This window comes from Callithrix jacchus, chromosome 16, assembly GCF_049354715.1.
Source record: "Callithrix jacchus isolate 240 chromosome 16, calJac240_pri, whole genome shotgun sequence".
Classification (NCBI taxonomy): Eukaryota; Metazoa; Chordata; class Mammalia; order Primates; family Cebidae; genus Callithrix; species Callithrix jacchus.
The window spans coordinates 45625829-45648378 of NC_133517.1; the positions used below are offsets into that span (position 1 = coordinate 45625829).

The 22550-nt window shown below is 39.3% G+C and overlaps 1 protein-coding gene across 2 annotated transcripts in view; it reads left to right on the forward strand.

The window, feature by feature from the left end:
• PAG1 (phosphoprotein membrane anchor with glycosphingolipid microdomains 1) overlaps nucleotides 1-22550 on the forward strand; it is a 150789-nt gene that overhangs the window by 84284 nt on the left and 43955 nt on the right. For both annotated transcript variants that reach the window (XM_035277424.3, XM_002759026.6), the window contains exon 3: nucleotides 5729-5822. The gene's annotated coding sequence lies outside the window, so the exon portion shown is untranslated. The remainder of the gene's footprint in view (nucleotides 1-5728; nucleotides 5823-22550) is intronic.

Below are 22550 nucleotides of genomic sequence, written 5' to 3' on the forward strand. Positions count from 1 at the left end.
CCTTCTAAATAATGTGGGTGTACAGAAATAAGAGTCCTGTTCCACTCTTCACTGATGAAATGCTTAACCTGGAGAATTGCCTTTGAGCTTGATCTTTTAGAAGAAAACATCCAGAAAATGACAATGCCAGTCCCCATCCCCCAGTACATCTCCTGCCTTTCCTGTTTCCTCACTATCTATTCCTCTTGCATTCATCACTGTTGCCCTCCCCAAATCTGAATGTGTTCTGACTAAAGCAGAAAACACTTAAGATATTTAAACCTACCCCATAGTCCACTGGAGTCCATCACTAATTATACTCTCCGTGCCTCACCCACAGTAGCATCTTGCCCAGTGCCAGCTGTGCTTGTTTTTGAATGGTAATTTCCCATGTTGAGATGGTATTGCCCCAGTGAACACTAGGATGACTACATCGCATTCCAGTGATTTTATGGCCATGCAGATGTAGGCTCTGGTATCCCAGTAATGATTCTCAGGCTCCTCTGATCCTTACTCCTTGGCCTTCCAAGTTTCAGCTCTTTCTGCTGCTGTGTAACCAAGGGTCTGGGACTGAAGATCTTTGGGTCTCATAGTCTGTGTTGGTCTTGCCAGGTGGTCTTCTTGAGAATTGTGGCTGTTACTCTGAGTCACTTCAGTGGCCAGATTCTGTGGCTGTGACTAGACCTCCAGGATGGTCATGGACCACCTTCCTGACTTCACCAACTTACTTACTCTTTGCTGATAGCTTTGCCTCCCTGTGATAGATGGACCCCAAAGATCCCCAGCCACCCCCACCACCAAAACCCAGGTAAGGGTTATTTCCTAAATTAGGTCCACATTGCCTTGTCCCTTGGACATTGTGCTTGGTTGCTGGCCTGCCCTCTCAGGTTGGGCTTTGTAGCTGGAGCAGGCTCTTCACCCACTCCGCTCTCGTGGGCAGACCTGGCCAGGGACCTGCTCCCTTCTGGCAGTCTTTGTGTTCTTTTGAGTTATGACAGGTGATACATAAAACCATATTCTTTGGAATAGAGGAGGAGAGGCTCAAGGGCAGGAGAAGAGGGACTTCTTTAAATAGGTATCTTCCAGTGTTTGAAGGGTTGCCATATTGGGAACTATTGGGCTTGTTCTGCATGGCCCTAGATGTTAGAACCAAGATTCACACTAGGTTGAAGCCACTAAGCCTCTGGAGCACAGAGGCTTTCTTTCTTACTTACTCCTAGCTCAAATTTAACAACACTTCCCAAAGACAGAAAGGGATTCCTTGGGATGGAGGAAGCCCTTTGTTATGGAAGGGAATTCAGCATAAGTAGATTAGCAGGTCTAAGTTTTGTTTATTTGGTTTATTTCCATTGCAACATAGATAAAGTATTGTGTTTACTGGAGTGACGTTTACATGTGGGAAATACTGCCTCAGTGATATGCCAGTCATGAGCAACCTGTAATCCTACTCTCTTCTCTGTCTTCAAGGACTGTGAGGCAGAGAGGTTTTATTACAGCAACATCCTGGAGCCTACTCTGATTTCTTAAAATTAATTCACTCAGTCAGTGAATAACTATCGAGCAGTTACTATATTCTAAGTATTGTGATTCATTCAGTGCTTGGTATGTTGAACTGTTTAACCAAGTCCTTTTGACATTGCAGTTACAGATGAGATGTCACAGAGGTCGTAGAAAGGATTCAGGTATCAAGTGGGGTTGATTCATGAATGATCTTTAAGTTTCTTTTAAATTTGAGAATCTACAATTGAGCTTCATGATTCTAGTCTCATTCTGAGTAGATATCTTGCCTCCAAGTATAGTTTTTAAAAGTCAAACGTGAATTTGGAGTAGATTGCTGAAGTTCGTTATCCTCAGTCCCCGTATTTGTCTACCCAGATAGCAGGGAGACTGCACTCTCAACATGATTACTCCTCCCCAGAAAAGACTGTTAGGATATAACCTTGAGAAAACGCTCCTCTCCTTAGACCCTCCTCCAGCACTGCAGCAGGGGCTCAGCCCCAGCCATCTGTCGGGTGCACATCTCATCCATCAGGGTTTCAGTGTCCCAGAATTGCACTCTGTTTCGGTTCCTCTGAGCGGCTTTAGCCAGAACAAGAGTTCAGGTTAGTTTGGTAAAAATACATCCTGAACTCTCGGAGTTCACTTGCTTGGGCCTTCTTAGGAATGTCATCATCTGTGTTAAGAAGCTGCTAACTACCCTTGTGAAAACTGTCAGGGGGCCAGGTGTAGCAGAAACTGCTGAGCATGGCAGTCCATGGACAGGATATGTGGGTTTTGGGGAGAGGTCATATTTGACTTAATCATCAGTATCAGAAGTCCTAAAATTCCATTTGGTGGAAAAAGGAATCAATATTGAAGGCACAGGATTTCTGTTTGATTGGGTCAATAATCATTTGCAGTGATTCACCTTATTATCTCTATACCCTGATAACCTAATTATCTCTATCACCCTTGGAAATAATCAGCATAATGAAAGGAGACCTGAAGGAGCATTTGGTCTATCAGAATTATACTCAAGTTGTCCCAGTCAGGGCATGATAGTTTGCAGTGGAGCTCAGTCATCTACTTAGTGTAACAACTCTCATGATTCAGCTAAAATTATTTTGGGGTTTGCCATATTTTTTACGATTGATCTGGAAAATAACTGATGCATATAACATCCAAATCCTTGGAATATTAGTTTTGATAAGAGCTTTATTTAGATGTAGTTCACATACCATACAAGTCACCTATTTAAAGTGCAACCATCAATTCTAGGACATTTTCATCACCCCTTCTTCCCCAGCCCTAAGGAACACAAATCTACTTTCTATGTCTAGGTATTTACCTATTTTGGACATTTCTTATAAACATATAGTCATGTAATATCATATCATATGTTTTTTTGTGACTGGTTTATTTCACTTAGCATGTTTTCAAGGTTCATCCATGTTGTAACATGTACCAGTGTTTTATTCTATTTTATGGCTGAATAATATTCTTTTGTATGGATATACCACATTTTGTGTATACCAACTCATCAGTTGAGGGGCACTGTTTCTCCTTCTTTGGCTGTTATGAATAATGCTTCTGTGAATATCTATGTGCAAGTTTTTGTGTGGTTGTATATTTTCATTTCTTTTGCTATGTACCTAGTAGAATTGCTGGGTCCAATGGTAACTCTCTGTTTAAGATTCTGAGGAACTACCAGACTGTTTCAAAGCAGCTGTGTCATTTTACATTCCCATCAGCAGGGCATGGTGGTTATGATACCTCCACATCCTCTTAACACTTGTTATTAGCTTAGACATGTTTGTTATGGCCAAGTGCAGGTCACTAGGAAAGTATTAAGTGGTATCTCATTGTGGATGATTTCCACTTCGTTGTTGGCTACTAATGTTGGCATCTTTTCATGTGTTTTTTGATTATTTGTATATCTTTTATGGAGGAATATCTCTTTGGATCCTTTGCCCATTTTTTGTTGGGTTATTTGTCTTTTTATTATTGAGTTATAAGGGCTATTTATATATTCTATATGTAAATCCCTTATCACATACAATTTGCATATCTTTTCTCCCATTCCTTGGGTTGTCTCTTTATTCACTTGATATTATCCTTTAAATTACAAATATTTTTACTTTAATAAAGTCAAGTTTATCTGTTTTCTCTTTAGTTGGCTTGTGCTTTTGGGGTCACGTGCCTCTGCCAAATCTGAGCTGATGAAGATTTATCCCTTTGGTTTTTTTCGAACAGTTTTGTACTTTTTGCTCTTACCTTTAGGTATTTGATCCATTTTGTGTTAACTTTTTCTGTGGTCTGAGTTTATTCTCTTGTATATGGCTATGTAGCTGTTCCAGAACCATTTGCTGAAGAAGGCTGTTTTTTCCCCATTGAATAGTCTTGGCACCCTTGCCAAAAACTTGATTGGCCATATAGTTGAAGGAATATAAATATATGGGTTTATTTCTGGATGCTAAAGCATTGGGCTATATGTCTGTCCTTATGATAGCACCACAGTGTCTTGATGACCTTGTTTCCTTGGAATATTTTTAAGCTGCAAAATGTATATTCTGAAAATATAAAACTGTGTACTATTTTTGTATTATTAAATTAACTGTCAAATCTTGTCTCTAATTTTCAAATTAGGATCTTATTCATATCTGGTAATAGGGAAAGCACATCCAAACATTATTTTTAATACACATTAATAAAATTTGACATTTTTAAAGAAAATCATTAATTCTTTAAATTTTACCTTAACTGTAAATATTTGCCATTAAAATTGCAGCAATTTGATTTAGATAATTAAATCTTGCTCATATTTCTGACTAATTCAGGAGAATTCCCTGGATTGACCATGAGGACATGGAAAAGTGGAGAGGGTTAGGGTTGGAATCCATATCTCAATACATCTTCATGGCAGGGGTTCAGAAGGAGGCTTGTCCTGAAGTCTAATAAAGGAGTGGCACGATAGCTTGGGAACTCAATTGTCTATCAAGCCCTGCACCCAGTGAAGCTGTCTCCTAGTTGGTATGATTGACAGCAGAAAGACCTGGAGTTGGCTTAGAAGATGGCCCATGATTGTGTGTCTTGTTCTGATCTTTTTAAACTTATTAAAAGAAAATAATAATGTAGCTGAATGCCATGGCAAACAAAAGGCAGCAGCTTCTCACTTTCTGTCAAGGAAATAATAGATATACCTCAAGATAATATAAATTTTCTGCTGACTCTGCTATGGGAGAAAGCAACACACAGTCTAAGATGATAATATATGGTTCTAACAGAAGAACATCAGTAGATGCAAATCTAGAAGGCTCATGTTCCACTCAGTTTGTTATACTGGAAATCAGGAGTTATGCCTCAGTTGGTTAAAATGATTGAGATGTTCTGAATCCTAGTCAATAGCCAGGATATTCTCCTTAGAGTGTGAACACAGTCATTCTTTCATTTGTTCGTTCATTCATTAATTCATTCCATCCCTCTTCCTTCCTCTGTTTCACACTGCACTTGTCATGGTATCTTATGTAAAGTAAGTGTTCAATATGGGACAGACTTATTTGAGGATGGAAAGAGAAGTAGAGAGGAAGAGGGGCAGAGGAAGGGTAGATATGAAAAATAGAGCAAAACCACAGATAGGATTGGGGAACTGGTGAATCAGGAGGGACAGCAAGGGAAGTTGCCCATGTAGCCTCTCCTTTTCTGTACTTCTTCCCCATTCCCACAGCAGAATACATGAAGGGATGGCTTGGGGCTAGGTCTGCATGTCATCCAGGTCACACTGTTCACTCTGCACCAAAGTTTCCTTTTAATAAGAAATTTTCTGAACTGAATCACAGCTTACCTTACCAAAAAGTGTAAATCCTCTTTTTAAACAAATCACTTGTTTTATTTCAAATTTCAGAAAAGAGTTATTTGGATTTTAATATCACTGTAGTAACACAGAGATTTACTTGGCATAAACTAGGAAAAATATGGAAAGAACAAGTAAATTGATTTGTATTTGATTAGCACTGACTTGATTTTTTTTTAATAAAAATTTTTTGGGGGATGGGGAGATAACTTTTCTTTATTGAAAATGTTTTATTTAATTATTACTGTCTACAGTTATGCCTCTATTTGCCTTTTGCTTTGTTCAGGAAGGAATATAAGAATATATAAAGCTCAGTGTTTGATGTAGGAACACTAGCATTTTTACAGTGAACTGAAAAAGTGTCTTTCACAGTGTATACCCATCTGCCTTTTCTCTAACTTTCCTTCTCTTTGGTTATAGGCCAAGAAAGAAGAGAGAACTCTCACCACAACATTTCAAAGGGGATACATTGCCAGAATTTGGAATACTCTTCTGGAAAAACGTTTTCTCCAAGGTAAATATTACCATTGTACCAATAACGGAGCACATCATTAGAATTTTCAAATGGCAGCGGTACAGCACAAAGTTTTGATTGTTTAGTCTCATACAGACCTAGAGTGATATGAGAGAAAGAGAGAGAGAAGAAAGCAGTGCTGTTGGGGCATCCTGCAGCCTCTTCTAAATGTGTTACTAGGAGAATGCCATCAGAATCTGGGAGCTCACTGGGTGGACGAAAAATGTGTGGGAAATGAGGAAGAAAGGAGACGCTGGTCTTTTTTCTTCATGTTACAGGTACTTGTGAACACAAAAGCCAATGGGGTTTGATTATAAAAATAACATTTTATCTTTAATGAGAAAAAAATGAGTTTCCTTTAGAGGTTAAAATAAAATATATGCTCTAGTCATATCACAAGAGGGGAAAGACTGAATCATAATATTTTGCACCAACTGAGACAAGTATGAAAGATTTTAAGGAACTCCATGTTCTTCTATGAAAATACTTGCGAAGTAAGTCTTTAGAAAATCTTTCATTGGTTTGTGAGAAATGCTTTATGTAGTTCTTGTTTTGGAAATCGTATCTTTAATGCCTCTTGTGGGGAGGTGTGTGTGTGTGTGTGTGAGAGAGAGAGAGAGAGAGAGACCAAAGAAGAATCTGTCAGCATGATACTCTGTGTTTCACAGGAGTAACTCTAGGCGCTTTCTTTATGAATCATGAGCTCAGTGGGAATAAAGGCTTAACAGAAGCAACTGAATTCATAGTCAGCTTCAGCATTCATGAATTAGCTGCCAATGTTTTAGCACAAATTGCTATGTCATTTCTATGAAGTTCCCTTTCGCTGCTCAGTCTGGAGCTAAAAGCTGTTTTATTTTATCTGATGAAATGCCTCCTAAAATTTTATCTGATGAAACACCTCCTTCTTTCCTTATAAAGATATTTGTGTAACACACAGACACAGAAATGCAAAAACATATGATCTCATTTAAAAGAAAATAAACTTGTCAACTTTCCCTGTTTAGAAGTTAATATGATATAGTTGGCACTACTTAACCCTTAGTGTTCTAGAAGGCAGTTTCAGACTGACAAGGGGAGAGTCCTGTTTGCCTCCTCGGTCCTCCTCCTGGTTATTCTCCTCTGAAGGGCTTGGGGTGAGGGGAATGTAGGCTGTACATTAGAGGAGAATTTTGTGATACTATTCATTCTCTGTTCTGACAGAGAGGACATTGTTTGTTCACTGTAACAGGCTTGGCAGGAATCTGTGCTGTGCGTACAGAATGGGAAAATAGTAGAGCAGTGGGAAATCTCAAAATTCTAAGCAGCAGTTCAGCTTAGAGATTTTTCAAAAACCTATTTTAACAGCTTCTCATTACTGTAGATGTAAGTCATAATTTGGGGAAACAGTTTTCCTTTCAGTGATAGTTTTCTTCACATTGCATTTTGCCTGTGTTACATGAAAAAAAGGTCTCTAAGATGACAGAATGCCTATCCAAGTACTGTAGTAACAAGAATTAAAATGATGGAAGTTTAGAAATACTTGATGAACTCACTAGACCTGCTTTGATACTGCCCGTTGTATGTCAGCATTCACATTGGTAGATATGAAAATTAACCTATGTACGTCATCTGTTGTTTCACAGAAGTGAGTGTGTGCTGCCAAAGATACATTTGAAGATGTGCCTTGAGGTAGAAGTGCACTGCTAGGGAGAGGGAGCCATGCCCCAAATGTTCAGAACTTTAAAGGCAACAACTATAAAAGCAAAGGCTCAAAGCAGCGTGCAAAATCGGAATTAAAAACTGAACTGGCCATGACTGAGGCCTGGTGTTTCTGCTGCTTGAGGCTGTGTGTTTCCACCTCTCCCTGAATACAAGGACTCGGCAATATGATGGTCCCTGATAGCCCCAGGTGTCTGGGACTTTATGTGTGTGCATGTGTGCTAGGCTACTCTGTTCACAGGCAGTGTGTGAGCTAGAGGGTGGGAGAGCTTGCCACCAGCAGCCCCAACAGCAGGTGTGGGTGACCTCATCTTTACACTTACAGAGAAATTTATCATTACTTCTCAATCTTGGCCTATATTTTTAAGAACAGCTCCCTGGATATTTTTTTAAAAACTACATGATATAAATTATGAGACTTCTAAAATTATATCTGTGGTAGTATCAGTATACAGTAGAGCACTGGATTACTTTTTATGTAGCCTACATAAGGGTTAATCTTACATAACAAAAGCAGGTCCTTCACTCCATCACTAGTGACATGATTCACATATACTATGTGCTTTGTTGTTTTTAAGTTTCCTAGTCTTTTAAAATAAATTTGTTAGACAATCCTTTTGATGGTGCATGTTTGTCTTTTAAAAAATGTATAGAAATTGGCTGGCTGTGGTGGCTCATGCCTAAATTTTCAGCACTTTGGGAGGCTAAGGCAGGCAGATTACTTGAGTCTAGGTGTTCAAGACCAGCCTGGGCAACATGACTGAAACCCCATCTCCACAAAAATTAGCCAAGCATGGTGGCATGCACCTGTAGGCCCAGCTACCTGGGAGGCTGAAGTGGGAGGATCACTTGATCCTGGGAGGCAGAGGCTGCAGCAAACTGAGATTACACCTCTGCACTCCAGTCTCGGACAGAGCAAGACCCTGTCTCAAAAAAAAAATGTATAGAAATATATTTACGTGATGGTACTTTCAAGTACATTACAAAGATAGCAAGAAAGAATAACCAAGGCTAATATACTCTTTCCCTTTCTTGTTTCTATTTGGTACATTTTTTGGTCTGTTTTTCAATTAGTTTTTATTTTATTGTTTTTCACAGCTGAGTTAAGGATTACCGAGGGACGTGAGGTTGAGGCACGGCCAGGCTCGCCTGGTCCAGCCAGGGGCTCCTTGGAGGTGCTGCCTGCAGCAGCAGGCCCAGCAGGCCCCTGGAAGACACCGCCATGTGCAGGGTAATTGCTGGCCCATCTGTGACTCTGCAGGCACACCTCCTGTCCTGCCTGCTTGTTCCTTTTCTGCCGGGATCTCCGGTAACCCCCAAGGCCTGACATTTACAACACACCAATGGCAGCTGGCTCTTCATAACATGTGACCACACCTTGCCAGAAAGCTGGGAGAGCCTACAGCAGCTAAGTAAGCATGAGCACGGGCCTCATTGTGTCATCACCACGGCTTGGGCAGGATGCCCCAAAGCACAGCACACAAGGGCCTTGTTTCACCAATGTTATATGTCACCATCATTTACGAAAGAAAATGTTTATCTGTTGAGGGAAATTGGAGTAAACACTTAATGACACTATTTTATTTTGGGTTTTGTTTTGTTTTGTTTTGTTTTTCTGAGACAGAGCCTTGCTCTGTTGCCCAGGCTAGAGTACAGTGGCGCCATGTGAGCTCACTTCGACATCTGCTTCCCAGATTCAAGTGATTCTTATGCCTCAGCCTCCTGCGTAGCTGGGATTATAGGTGAATGACACTATTTTGTTTAACAAACACTTAAATTGTACCTACAGTGAGGCAAGCCCTAGTCTAAGCACTTTGCAAATATTCCTGATCACCCTATTACTATTATTAACATTTCTGTTTTACCAAAGAGGAAACTAAAGCTCAAAGAAGGTAAGTGACTTGCCAAAGGGTAGAGTGACTTGCCATTGGCATCTACTCCAGGATCTAGGCATTAGGGCTCCATGGGTCCAAACACAGGTGTCCCTTGGACCATAGCAGAGCTTGCTTAACTGTCAGGCCCCTTTGGGCTCTGTACACACACACTGCCCTCACAGAGGTACACACACCATGCTATGTTGTCATTTTTGGAACTCTGTCCCCACTGACTGATGGCATTTGCTCAGTGCTTTGAAGAATAATTCATCATCCCTGTCTTTCTAGAATTCACAGTGGGTGCAGACTAATGTTACATGGTAAAGAGGATTCCAGGCACCTCCTCCTGTGGCTGTCAGGGTGAGCTGCATCTTGTGGCATGCCTGCGGAAGAGTGCCCAAGCAGCATGCAAAGAAAGGCCTAGGGTACTGGCCTGCCCTCCTTTATAGCTTCTTCACTGGGGGTCCCAGGCCCTTTGACATCCTGTGGCCCTGGGCACAGTGCAGTGTAGCACCACCTGCCAGCGTGGAGAGCAGATGCTCTTCAGGATGGACTTTTGACCATTCCTCCCTTCCCGCTACCGTGGGGATTTAGACAGTTGCTCCTGCAGATCTGTCTTAACCCAGAACTTCCCAAAGTGGAATCTGAGGAGTGTTGATGAGTGCAGCTCATTCTCATTTGGATGCCCCCACAAGAGAAAAGAAAAAATGGTTTATTAGTGGTTGGATATGTTTGGGAGACATGGATTCAGCAGAATGAAATTGATTTACTTATTGCACAGAATTTCTCAGAATTTTCTTGTGACTCTCCAAAGCAACATGTAGAATGCAGAATTGCCTAAATTTTATATTGCCTCGGGTCAGTGAAAATGTCTATCAACATGCCTTGCACAGTGTTGTCTTAAGGAGAAGTAAAAAAAATAAAAATCTAATGTCACAGGAGGCAAACAGATATTGAGGGAAAATCAGTCAGCTATATTTTGGATCTCTAAATTCCAGTCTCTTTTTAAACTGATAGCTATTGGGACCTTAGTGCCTGAAATTTCTCATTTGTAAAATACAGAGGATGGAACTGAATTTTCTCTAAGCTTTTTTCTTCCTTATAACTGGTGGCTGTTTTGTTCCAGAAGAGTTTTAAGAATAAGATGCAATATACAACACATCAAATGGAAAATTGGTGAGGGTAAAATGAGACACAGAATATATAAGGTAGAAAACATGGGCCAGGCGCGGTGGCTCACACCTGTAATCCCAACACTTTGGGAGGCCAAGGTGGGCAGATAATGAGGACAAGAGATCAAGACCATCCTGGCCAACATGGTGAAACTGCATCTCTACTAATAATACAAAAATTAGTCAGGCATGGTGATGAGCGCCTGTAGTCCCAGCTTCTGGAGAGGCTGAGGCAAGAGAATTACTTGAACCTGGGAGGTGGAGGTTGCAGTGAGCCACGATTGTACCACTGCACTCCAGCCTGGCAACAGAGCAAGACTCTGTCTCAAAAATAAAATAAAATAAATAAAAAGATGGAAGAAGGAGGGAAGTTATTATGGAAAATATGTTCTGTGAAATCCTTCATGGTTAATATGATAAAACCAAATTTTGTTCTGTGCTTTCTAAGAAACAGTTTGAAAAGGGAACTATGACCATAATAACTTCCTAATTAACAGAGTCCTAATTAAAAACAAACATTTTTCTAGAAGAAACAACTGTTCCCAGTTTGAACAAATTTTTCCCATGGCCTTTAATGCTATGGTATTGTCCTTTGGTCTTTTAGGTAGAAATTTCAGCTCTGTGGCAGAATGGCACCAAGATTTGGAACCTCAATAGATACACTTCATAGGTACCAGTGGATACATACACATTATATACATCATCCACGTTTACTGAACCATTACATGTTGTGGCCCAGCCCAACTTGTGTATATGTGGAGCTGTTTGGGTCTTAACTCTGGACTCTGGAGTTTCTCCAGATCCTGGAGGGGCTGTATGCCAGGAGCCTGGGAGTATCAGCCGCTCTCCAGGTGGCCTCCTTTATGCATCTCCACATCAGTTCTCCCTCCTGCATCTCTAACTTAGCTTTGACCAAGCCTGGATCTGCATTTCCCAACAGCCTCTTCACAAAATCACTGCGATGCAAAGGTGTCCCAGGGGTTTTACTCTGTTCCAGTAGTAAAGGTTCAGACCTAGGTTCCATGTTTAAAGTAATTATTAATAAAGAAAATGATTACTTAAATACATTTAAGAAAATAACACTGCTTCAGGACTTCTTAAAGTATGTGAAGCTATTAGTGCCAGTCAGATGAGTGAACATGCTTATGACTCACATAAACACTGCAAGCCCCCATGGTGGCTTAAATTAGTTTTTATAAGTAGTCATGTACTGTTACTTTATACATATACATGGATAACTGATTAAAAACAATAAGCAGAGGAAGCAACTGATGTGATGTTTATAACTGCAGTCATCTGGTCAAACTCTTACAGACTTTTCATAGTGTAGATAATGTTTTATTTCCTGAACTGGGTGTTTATTTCTAAACATGTGTTTATTGCATTATTTTTTTAATCTTAAATATCTTAATATATTTGTAAAGTTCTATATTAGCCTATTAGGTCATTTATATGATATAAAATTCAATGTTGAAAAGAGAAAAAGTAATGATAATCATATATAATTTGGTTTATTTATTAGAAATAAATATTACTCTGTCCCTCTTTCTTTTTTTCTCACTCTCTCATTTTGCTCTCTCTCTCTTTCCTTACATTGTTTCTGATAAGCTGACAACACAGTCAAATGAAACACAGTATGTATATTAACTGCAAAGAACTGTGTGCAAACAGCAGCCTAAACCTTTTTTTATCTTGTCTCATTATTTTATAATTAAACACAAAAATTATTGTAGGTTGATTATTTTTTTCCATAATGCAAGATTACCAAATATTCATGAATGAAAACAACTTTTATCTGTTTATCTATCATGACATATTAATTGTAGCTTGAAACTTATGTAATTGGTCCTAAAACCAAGTATATGCCCATTCGTCATTTCAAAAATTTGTCTACAAGTCATGCATTTCATTACATGATTAACTTAAAATAGACTAAGCAGCACATCCCTATTAAATAAGAAAAAAGTCAAATTAGAATTAGTAAAGTTTGCATTTAAATGAACTTGATAATGTAACCTTTAATAATTTACTTAAAATCAAATAATTTTACTTGTTACTTCTTACATGCCATAAAATTTTAAAATAATTAAAATATCTTCCATAGTGGTTTGCAAAGTTTATACAAATCAAAACATACAAAACCTTTAAAGAAGTCAGGAAAATATGTTAAAATAATTATTTGTATTCATTTTAAAGAGAATCTTGCTGTTCTCGAGTAGATTACTGATAATCGGATAATGTGAGGTCTGGTCAGTAGCAGAAGGAATATTAAAGGCCAATGGGGCCGGGCGCAGTGGCTCACGCCTGTAATCCCAGCACTTTGGGAAGCCGAGGCGGGTGGATCACGAGGTTAAGAGATCAAGACCATCCTGGTCAACATGGTGAAACCCCGTCTCTACTAAAAATACAAAAAATTAGCTGGCATAGTTTCATGTGCCTGTAATCCCAGCTACTCAGGAGGCTGAGGCATGAGAATTGCCTGAACCCAGAAGGCGGAGGTTGCGGTGAGCCGAGATCGCGCCATTGCACTCCAGCCTGGGTAACAAGAGCGAAACTCCATCTCAAAAAAAAAAAAAAAGGCCAATAGGATAGTCAGCTGATTTGAAGAAAATGTTATAAAGCAACTCTTGCTGTGCTTTGCCCTGTGCACATCATAGAAAAATCTGTTATAATTCCCTGTCCTAGCTTTCAGTGAAAATCAAGGATTACCTCTTCCATTGAATATTAACCTTAAATAGTTATACAAAACCCTATACTGTTTTATTGTTCTTTTTATTTATTGAAGGTATACATAGATATTGATATACATAGATTTTGAAATACCAATTATAAATGAGTACCATTTTCCCAATAATATATGGGCATTATTGTGAAATGAAATACCTTTTACCTTTAATTAATTGATTGATGGGCATTATCGTGCCCATATATTATTGAGAAAACATATGATAAGTAAATTTTACATCTACTATTATATACAAATGTGGCTAACAATTCAGAATGATTTAGAGATGAGCATGATTATTTTCCAGCAATATTGATGTTGCTTGGCTGTTCCAATTGTTAATTTTTTAAAACCCAACTGTCATCAGACTAACTATGATTTAGTAAAACTTTGGTAAATGTCTAAAGGAGGCTTTCAGTAAATATGATCTAAAGAAAAGGAAATATACAGAAATGAAATAACTTTTACATTGAATTAATTGAAGTAAGTTGCAGCATTTTTCTGAATTACAGCTAGCTTTCATTTTCAGACTTGGGAAGAACAAGTCATTTGTAACAGGAAGTAGATGGTAAAGCACTATGTTTGGCAACTTAGGGAACATTTTTAGCATTTGAATTTCCCTATTTATAGTACAGCATCAGGCATAGTAAAATGTTTGGCATTTCTATAAGGGATGCAAATGCCTTAACATTCACTGTTGTGATCTAACAATTCATTTCAGAGTAAGATGAATCAGTCTTGTTTGGAAAATGTTTTACACAAATACTGGCAAGGAAACTATCACTGCATTTCTGTGGATTTAAAAAATGCAGACTCCTCTAAACTAAATGATGACAAATTGCACAATGTTTTTTCTTTCTTCTGCATTACTGTGCTTCTATGTGAACTGACTTTTATTACTCCAAATTCTCACACTACTCTGCTCCATTCTTTGCTTTTTAGATTTTGTTAATCCATGCCGGAATCAGAAACTCTGTTTCCAGGCCCTTCTAAATGTCAAATTCTTTTTAGCCTAGGCTTCCTTTAATCCACAGTGTTTTTCCCATAATTGAAGCTACAGATTATTTCATTAACATATGCCCTTTTCTTTTACATTAGAGAACATGAGAATTGTAATTTTTAAGATTTACCCTTAATTTGCTGCATAGAGAAATATTCATATTCTCTGTCTTTCTCTATCGCATACACACAAGCGAACGTGCGCGTGCGCGCACCCACACACACGCGAAAAATGAGTAGACTAAATGTAATGCAGCATCCTAGATGGGATCTTGGAACCAAAAATAAAAGGATCAAGAAAATCTGAGTAATAATAATAATGTACCGATATTGGTTCATTAATTGTAACACATGTACCATACTAATATAAGATGTTAATAATAGACTAGAAAAAATACAGCAAATGCATTTATAACTAATGTATTAAATAACCATGGTTGACTTCAGCCTGTTTTGTGATAAGAAGAATTGAAGTATAAAAAGTGATAATGGTATCTCCTATTGTCAGTGTCTTCTACTGAACATAGCCATCTATAGCAGAGGCTGGCAAAATCCAAGTATTTGGCAAAAGCTGGGGATCAAATCTAGCCCCGCTACCTGTTTCTGTGGCTTGAACGCACTTCACTGTTATCTTCCAGATACCCCTAGCAGGGCAAGAGGATGCAGGTTCAGATGTCCCAGCCATTTGGTGTTATGGGTATTGTTTGACTTGTTTAATCTTTCTGGATGTCATTTTTCATATCTGTGAAGTCAGAGGGTCAAAACAGATTTTTTCGGAACCTGTGGTTTAGAGAATTTTGATTTTGAATGTGTGTTGGAGCTCCATTTGTGATTACAGCATAGAGTTTATTGAAGATTAAATTTTGGCATTAAAGCAATTTGCATGCATTATATATGCACTATATAGTTTATAACATAAGATTACCCATCACTTTTCAGCACTTTTGAACTCTACCAAAAAAGCAGTAATCACAAAAAAGAACACTATTGCTGTGTGTATTAGTCGGTTCTCATGCTGCCTATAAAGACATACATAACACAGGGTAATTTATAAAGGAAAGAGGTTTAATGGAATCACAGTTCCACATGGCTGGGGAGGCCTCACAATTATGATGGAAGGCAAAGAAGAAGCAAAGGCACATCTTATGTGGCAGCAAGCAAGAGAGAGCTTGTGTAGGGGAACTCCCATTTATAAAGCCATGAGATCTCATGAGACTCATTCACCATCACAAGAACAGCATGGGAAAGACCCGCCCCCAATGATTCAATCTCCTTCTACCAGGTCACTCCCACAACATGTAGGAATCATTGGAGCTACAATTTAAGACAAGATTTGGGTGGGGACACAGCCAAACATATCATTCTACCCCTGGCCCCTTCCAAATCTCATGTCCTCACATTTCAAAACCAATCATGCCTTACTAACAGTACCCCAAAGTCTTAACTCATTTCAGCATAACTAAAAAGTCCACAGGCTAAAGTCTCACTTGAGACAAGGCAAGTCCCTTTCACCTATGAGCCTGTAAAATTAAAAGCAGGTTAGTTATTTCCCAGATAGAATGGGGGTACAGACATTGGGTGCATACACGCATTCCAAATGAAAGAAATTGGCCAAAACAAAGGGGCTGCAGGCCTCATGCAAATCCAAAATTCCATAGGATAGTTATTAAACCTTAAAATGACCTTTGACTCCATGTCTCACACCCAGGGCATGCTGATGTAAGAGGTGGGTTCCCACTGCCTTGGACAGCTCTATTCCTGTGGGTTTTTAGGATACATCCCCCATACTAGCTGCTTTCATAGGTGGGTGTTGAGTGTCTGTGACTTTTCCAGCATAGTGCAAGCTGTCGGTGGATCTACCATTCTGGGGTCTGGAGGACAGTGGCCCTCTTCTCATAGCTGTACTAGGCATTGCCCCAGTGGGGATTATGTGTGAGGCCTCCATCCCCACATTTCCCTTCCACAGTGCTCTAGCAAAGGTTCTCCATTAAGGACCAACCCTTGCAGCAAACTTCTGCTGAGACCTACAGGCATTTCCATATGTCTTCTGAAATCTAGGTGGAGGTTCCAAAACCTGTTATTGACTTCTGTGCACCCATAGGCCCAACACCACGTGTAAGCCACCAAGTCTTGGGGTTTGCACTCTCTGAAGCAAGGGCCTGAGCTGTATGTTGGCCCCCTTTAGCCATGGCTGGAACTGAAGCAGCTGGGATGCAGGGCACCATGTTCCGAGGCTGCACAGAGTAGGCAGGCCCTCGGCCTGGCTCACTAAACCATTTTTCCTTTCTAGGCCTTCAGACCTGTGATGGAAGGGGTTGCTGGGAAGGTCTCTGATATGCCCTGGAGACATTTTTCCCATTGTCTTGGTGATTAACATTTGGTTCCTCATTACTTAGGCAAATTTCTCCAGCCAGCTTAAATTTCTCCCCAGAAAATGGGTTTTTCTTTTTTGTCACATTATTAGGCTTTAAATTTTCCAAACTTTTTGCTCTGCTTCCTCTTGAATGCTTAGAAATTTATTCAGCCAGATACCCTAAATCATCCATCTCAAGTTTAAAATTCCACAAACCTCTAGGGCAAGGGCACAGTGTGCCAGTCTCTTTGCAGAGCAAAAGTGATCTTTACTCCAGTTCCCAAGAAGTTTGCCATTTCCATCTGAGGCCACCTCAGCATGCACTTCATTGTCCCTATCACTATCATCATTTTGACCAAAGTCATTAACAAGTGTCTAATAAGTTCCAAACTTTCACACATTTTCCTATCTTCTTCTGAGCCCTACAAACTATTCCAACCTCATCTGTTACCCAGTTCCAAAGTCCCTTCTACATTTTCAGGTATCTTTATAGCAGCACCCCACTCCTGGTACCAATTTACTGTATTGGTCTGTTCTCATGCTGATAATAAAGACATAGACAAGACTGAGTAATTTATAAAGGAAAGAGGTTTTATGAAATCACAGTTACACATGGCTTGGTAAGCCTCACATTAGTGGTGGAAGGCAAAGAATAAGCAAAGGTACATCTTATGTGGCATCAGGCAAGAGAGCCTGTGCAGGGGGACTCCCCTTTATAAAACCATCAGATCTCGTGAGACTTATTCACCATTATGAGAATAGCAAGGGAAAGACCTGCCCCCATGATTCAGTCACCTCCAATTGGGTCCCTCCCACAACACATGGGAATCATGGTAGCTGCAATTCAAGAGAGATTTGGAGGGGGACACAGCCAAACCATATCACCATGTGAGTCACTTATGTACTAGGAAGGCAAGACCACAGTTTTTTGAAATGCCCATGTTGAATCTGAGCTCAAAATTATGTTAATATATTAAATTGTACTTTAATTTGTGATCAAGTGTTACATCCAGATGATAATGTACACTTTCAGAAAGAAAAATTTTAGGCTAATGTGTTTTTAGATTGTACACTTAAATGCAACTTAGCTTGAATTTATTATTCAGTATAGTGAATAATATTATGTGGTATTTAATTTAGGCCAATAAAATTTTGAATACCTAATTATGTTAAGACCTTTAAGAAAGTTAAGACTTTGCCAGATGTTCATATTATGCTTGTTGAGTTAATTATCAGGAAGTTACTTAGCTGATCATTGTTTCTTAATTTCTTTTGAGCCAGTCATTGTCCATTATAAGAAATTATTTTCCAGCTATATAGTATTTCAGTGCTGGGTTTTGATTATAGACATATCAAAAAGGTTTATTTAGGACTGCCTTTAAAGTTGAATCTGATAATAATCATTTGACTAGTAGAGGCACTCCAGGAAAAGGTTGAGTAGTGGTTCTCCACTTTGGCTACTCAGTAAAATTACCCAAGGGACCATTTAAATTCCCATCTGCAGGTCTACCCCCAAACTAATTAAGTCAATCTCTGGAGGCATTTTTTAAAGTTCCCAAGGTTTTTCTAATATGCCGCCAAAGTTGACATGTACAGGCCTTGAGAACAAGCAAGGAAAGCCTCCTGGGGAGGTCTTTCTATAGCATAATGCTCCTGCTCTTTGTAATTTGGTAGCTTGAGTAGCTATGAAGTTATTTAAAGAAGTTTATTTTCAAAGAGAAAGAAGCTTGCCAGTATCTGGAGGGGGCAGAAAGCACATGTTGCTTGCCCTAAATCTCCATCCTACAAATACCAGAAGAGTTTGTCCTGATTTTGAAAGGATTTGGGAATTAACATCCTGCTTGTGTCAATGCATGGTGTTTGCTTTAACTTTTCTTTGGCATCTTATTTCACCTATAAGATCAATGAAAGTTAACATTTATTGAGCACACTTGCTAAGTATTAGGCCCTGTGCTATAAAAATCACTCTGTCTCATAGTCAGGAAAGATAGAGTTATTCACTTTGGAATAAAAAGTCAGAGTTCTATTTTGTTAGAGATATCTTACCTCAGAGTAATTGAATGTTTAGTCATTTATTTATTCATCTGGTGATCTTTGTTGAATGCATATGCTATTCAAAAAAATATGTTTAACATGCCCAAAGACTACCAAGAAATTGTTCATTATCTGTTGCTTTATAACAACCTTAGTAGCTTTAGATGAACGTGCACTTTACTCTTGATTCTGTGATTGATAGTTTAGGCTGGGCTTAGCTGGGCAATCCTCTCGTCGTGGCTAGGCTCGCTCATGCAACAGCTGTGGTTTGGCTTTGCTGATCCTGGTGGAGCTCTCTCACGTGTCTGGGAGCTCTAGTTGAGGTAAGCTGGCTGACCGAACTCTGGTCCTTTGGCCTCTCAGCCATCAGCAGATTTGTTGGAATATGGAGTTAGGGTTTCCTACAGAATGCCTGAAGTATGCAAAGCACCTTAGGCCTGGTATGAGAAATGGCACACCATCACTTCTGCCACATTTCCTGGCCAAAGCAAGTCACAAGCCCAGTCTAGACACAAGGAGTGGGGAAAGAGATTTCATTTCTTGATGGAATGTACTAAAAAGTCACATTGTAAAGGACAAGGAGAAAGGAAAGAGTGAGCAATTATGGTTAATTTTGCAGTCAACCACAGGTAGAAAACTTTAATTCTATTTTGGGACATTAAAAGATGTTCCTGAGAAATAGTTACATTTGAACAGTTTTCAAGGGTAGAAAATATATTTCAGGTAGAGGCAATAGCAAAAGGAGAATTGTCACATTGTACTTTCATTAGTGAAAAACAAAATGGAAATAGTAAGTTCCCTAAACATAGAAAATGTCTAGCCAACACTGAGCATGTGGAAGGCACTCAGCATGTACTTTATCATTTACATCAAAAGGCAATGAAGTGACTAAGAGTGTAGGCCCTTAAAGCAGGTGTAATAACCAGATAGCCTTACCATTTACCATCTAGTTGAGCTGGAGCAAGTTACTTTACCTCTTTTGTACAATGAGGACAATAATGCCTCCTATATCAGGTAGCATTTGCTGCATAACAAACCACCCCATGACTTCACAGCTTAAAAACAATAGCCATTTTCTCAGGTCCTCATTCTACAGTTTTATAGTTTGGGTCATCCTAGGTGGGAGGTTCTTCTGGCCTCAGTTGGGCTCATGCCTGTGTCTTTGGTCAGCTTGCAGTTAGCTAGGTGTCTCTGCTTCTGGGGATGACTGGGTATTGGGGGAACAATAATGACAACTGGACAACCACATTCTCTCATCATCCAGCAGGCTAGTGTGGGCTTATTCACATAGAGGATCAGCAGGGTTTTAGAGTGAGAGTAGAAGCATTCAAAGCATATGGGCAGGATTCAGCCTTGACACATCATTGCTTCCACTGAGGTCCATGAGCTAAAGGGAGTCACAAAGCCAGCCCACTATGAAGAGTAGATAAATAGACAGCATTTCTTGCTGGAAGGAGCTACAAAGTCATGTTGCAAAACGTGAGGATACAGGGAAGGGAAGACTTGTGACCATCCAGGGAATCTTTTATACCTATCTATAGCTCACAACACTCCTATGAAGGAAAAGTTAAATGTAACTTGATTTTTCTAAGTGAGGCTCCAACCTAAAACTACCAAGCTAATCATAGATATTCAATGTATGGATTAAATATCTTTTTCCTGTAAAAATTAGAAATCAGATTTTAAGCCCAAAACTTTAATTGCTTACTTTTATAGAATATCAGATGAGCCTCCAAGTGTTTCTTACAAAGGTTAAACATTACACATTCTTTCCCTATTGCAGAAAGATAACGTAAGTGGGGAATGCTCACTGCCTCTGATTATGTGTATATCTAGGCGTGGAGTACAGGTGCCAACACCTAAGGAGGCTGACAGAGCCTGGCAGCTGCACTGTGTAAAAAAAATATGCTTTCTCAACATAAAGGGTCAACTCAGGAAAAGAACCAGAGATGGTAAAGTACGGTATTTCAGCTCCCAAAATATTTAAGGCCTTTTATAATGGGTAAGAACTCATTTCAAAACCTATGCAAAGAACAAAAACCTTAATAAATTGCTATTGATTTTTTTTCACTGTTACAAGTATTTTCATAAAACCAGCTAAGCCTCATATAGTTCTAGATTGATCCATACATTGCTTTAGGATCCCATAAATTGCATTCAATGGAGATTTATTTAACTAGCAGCTAGAATACCTCTAATCAGTAATGTGAACTGGATGAAAAAAATACCTATCCTCTTTGAAATAAATAGAACATCAAAGGGTATTCTTTCAAGAATGTGTAGTGTAGAAATATGGCAAATGTGCATTGAGGGTGGTGACTGCCTTTTTATGATTATGGAACTTCTAAGCTCCTTAAAGGCTTAAAGGATAGAGATCAGATGGTCCTTGGGCTCTGCCTCCTGATTCCAGCCTGCTTTACCCAACCCACCACCTCCAGAAGCTTCAAGGCCCCCAAAAATGCCCTCTATCTGCCTGATTGTACATCATTCGCAAACACTGAGTCTCCATTATACTGCTGTTCCTCTTATGATTTTACAAAGTCTTAGTAGGGGAGTGATTAAGCACTGTGGCTCTGATCCTCATGACTCTCATTTTCTTCCTCTCTGAGTGACAAGGGAAGCTTCTAAAGCTACAAGCCTTATTTCCTTAACAGTGGTCATATGAAGACATGTTTACATGGTCATTCTATCATATTTAGAGTCATTTGCTCTTAACAACAACACAAATATTGAATCCCCAACAATTTCTGTCACCAGAAAAGAAAAAAGAATATAAATTAATTGACATTTTTAGGAGAGCCCAGCATCAGGTTTGCTGATGGTCTTGCTTTGGCTTTCAAAGCCTGTTGGTCCCTGCCTTGCTCTATGGCACTGGAGTATGGGTCACTTTCTGGAACGGCTTCAGCGCATTTGCTATAAAGAGTAAATAGTTTGTTTTCAACTCTCAGTTTGTTTTTAAAGTAATGTTTTATGGGCCATGTAATGAAGTACCTAACGTAGTGCCAAGCACATAGCAATAACTATTTGTAGATTTGATATGTCTGTCTGTGTGTGCCTGAGAATGATTTCCGGTTTATAAAATTTGTGTTGTCAAGGAAAGCAGTTTTTGTTGCTACTGATAAACCATCTGGGGCTTGATATTCTAAATTTGATGACTCTACTTATGCATAATATCTTTAAGGGAGATTCCATATTTTTGATGTTTGTTTGCCAAACTAGAGTTATGTACTAAGTTGTAAGCCCAAAATATGAGAATTTTACCCTGGCAAACCCTACTAATATTTTTAATTACTGCAGTGATTTTTTAGTAAATAAAATGTAAATGCAAATTTGTGGGACTAGATTTCAGAGATCCCTGAACATTCTCTGGTTTTTACTACTGGTACTATAAGGAATTTATATTTATATTGAACATGTTATATGAAGCATATGTCTTGAGGCTGAGTGCAGTGGCTCACACCTGTAATCCCAGAACTTTGGGAGGCCAAGGTGGGCAAATGACCTGAGGTCTTGAACTCCTGTTCAAGACCAGCCTGGTCAACATGGTGAAACCCTATGTCTACAGAACATACAAAAATTAGCCGGGTATGGTGGCAGACACCTGTAATCCCTGCTACTCAGGAGGCTAAGGCAGGAGAATCACTCAAAAAAAGAGGGCAGAAGGAACTTGATATTGAATTAGGTATGGGAGGAAACTGAGAGGGTGGTAAGCAAGGAGGACTTGGGATTTGATCTTGGGCAGCTGCTGAAGACAGCACTATTTCCAGAGAGAGGAGCCCTGGAGGATGACCCCTGGGCAGGGAACAATGGAGACTCCAGCCTTGTGCACACTGAGGTGGAGGGCTTGGGGGACACCCAAGCAGAGAAGCCCAG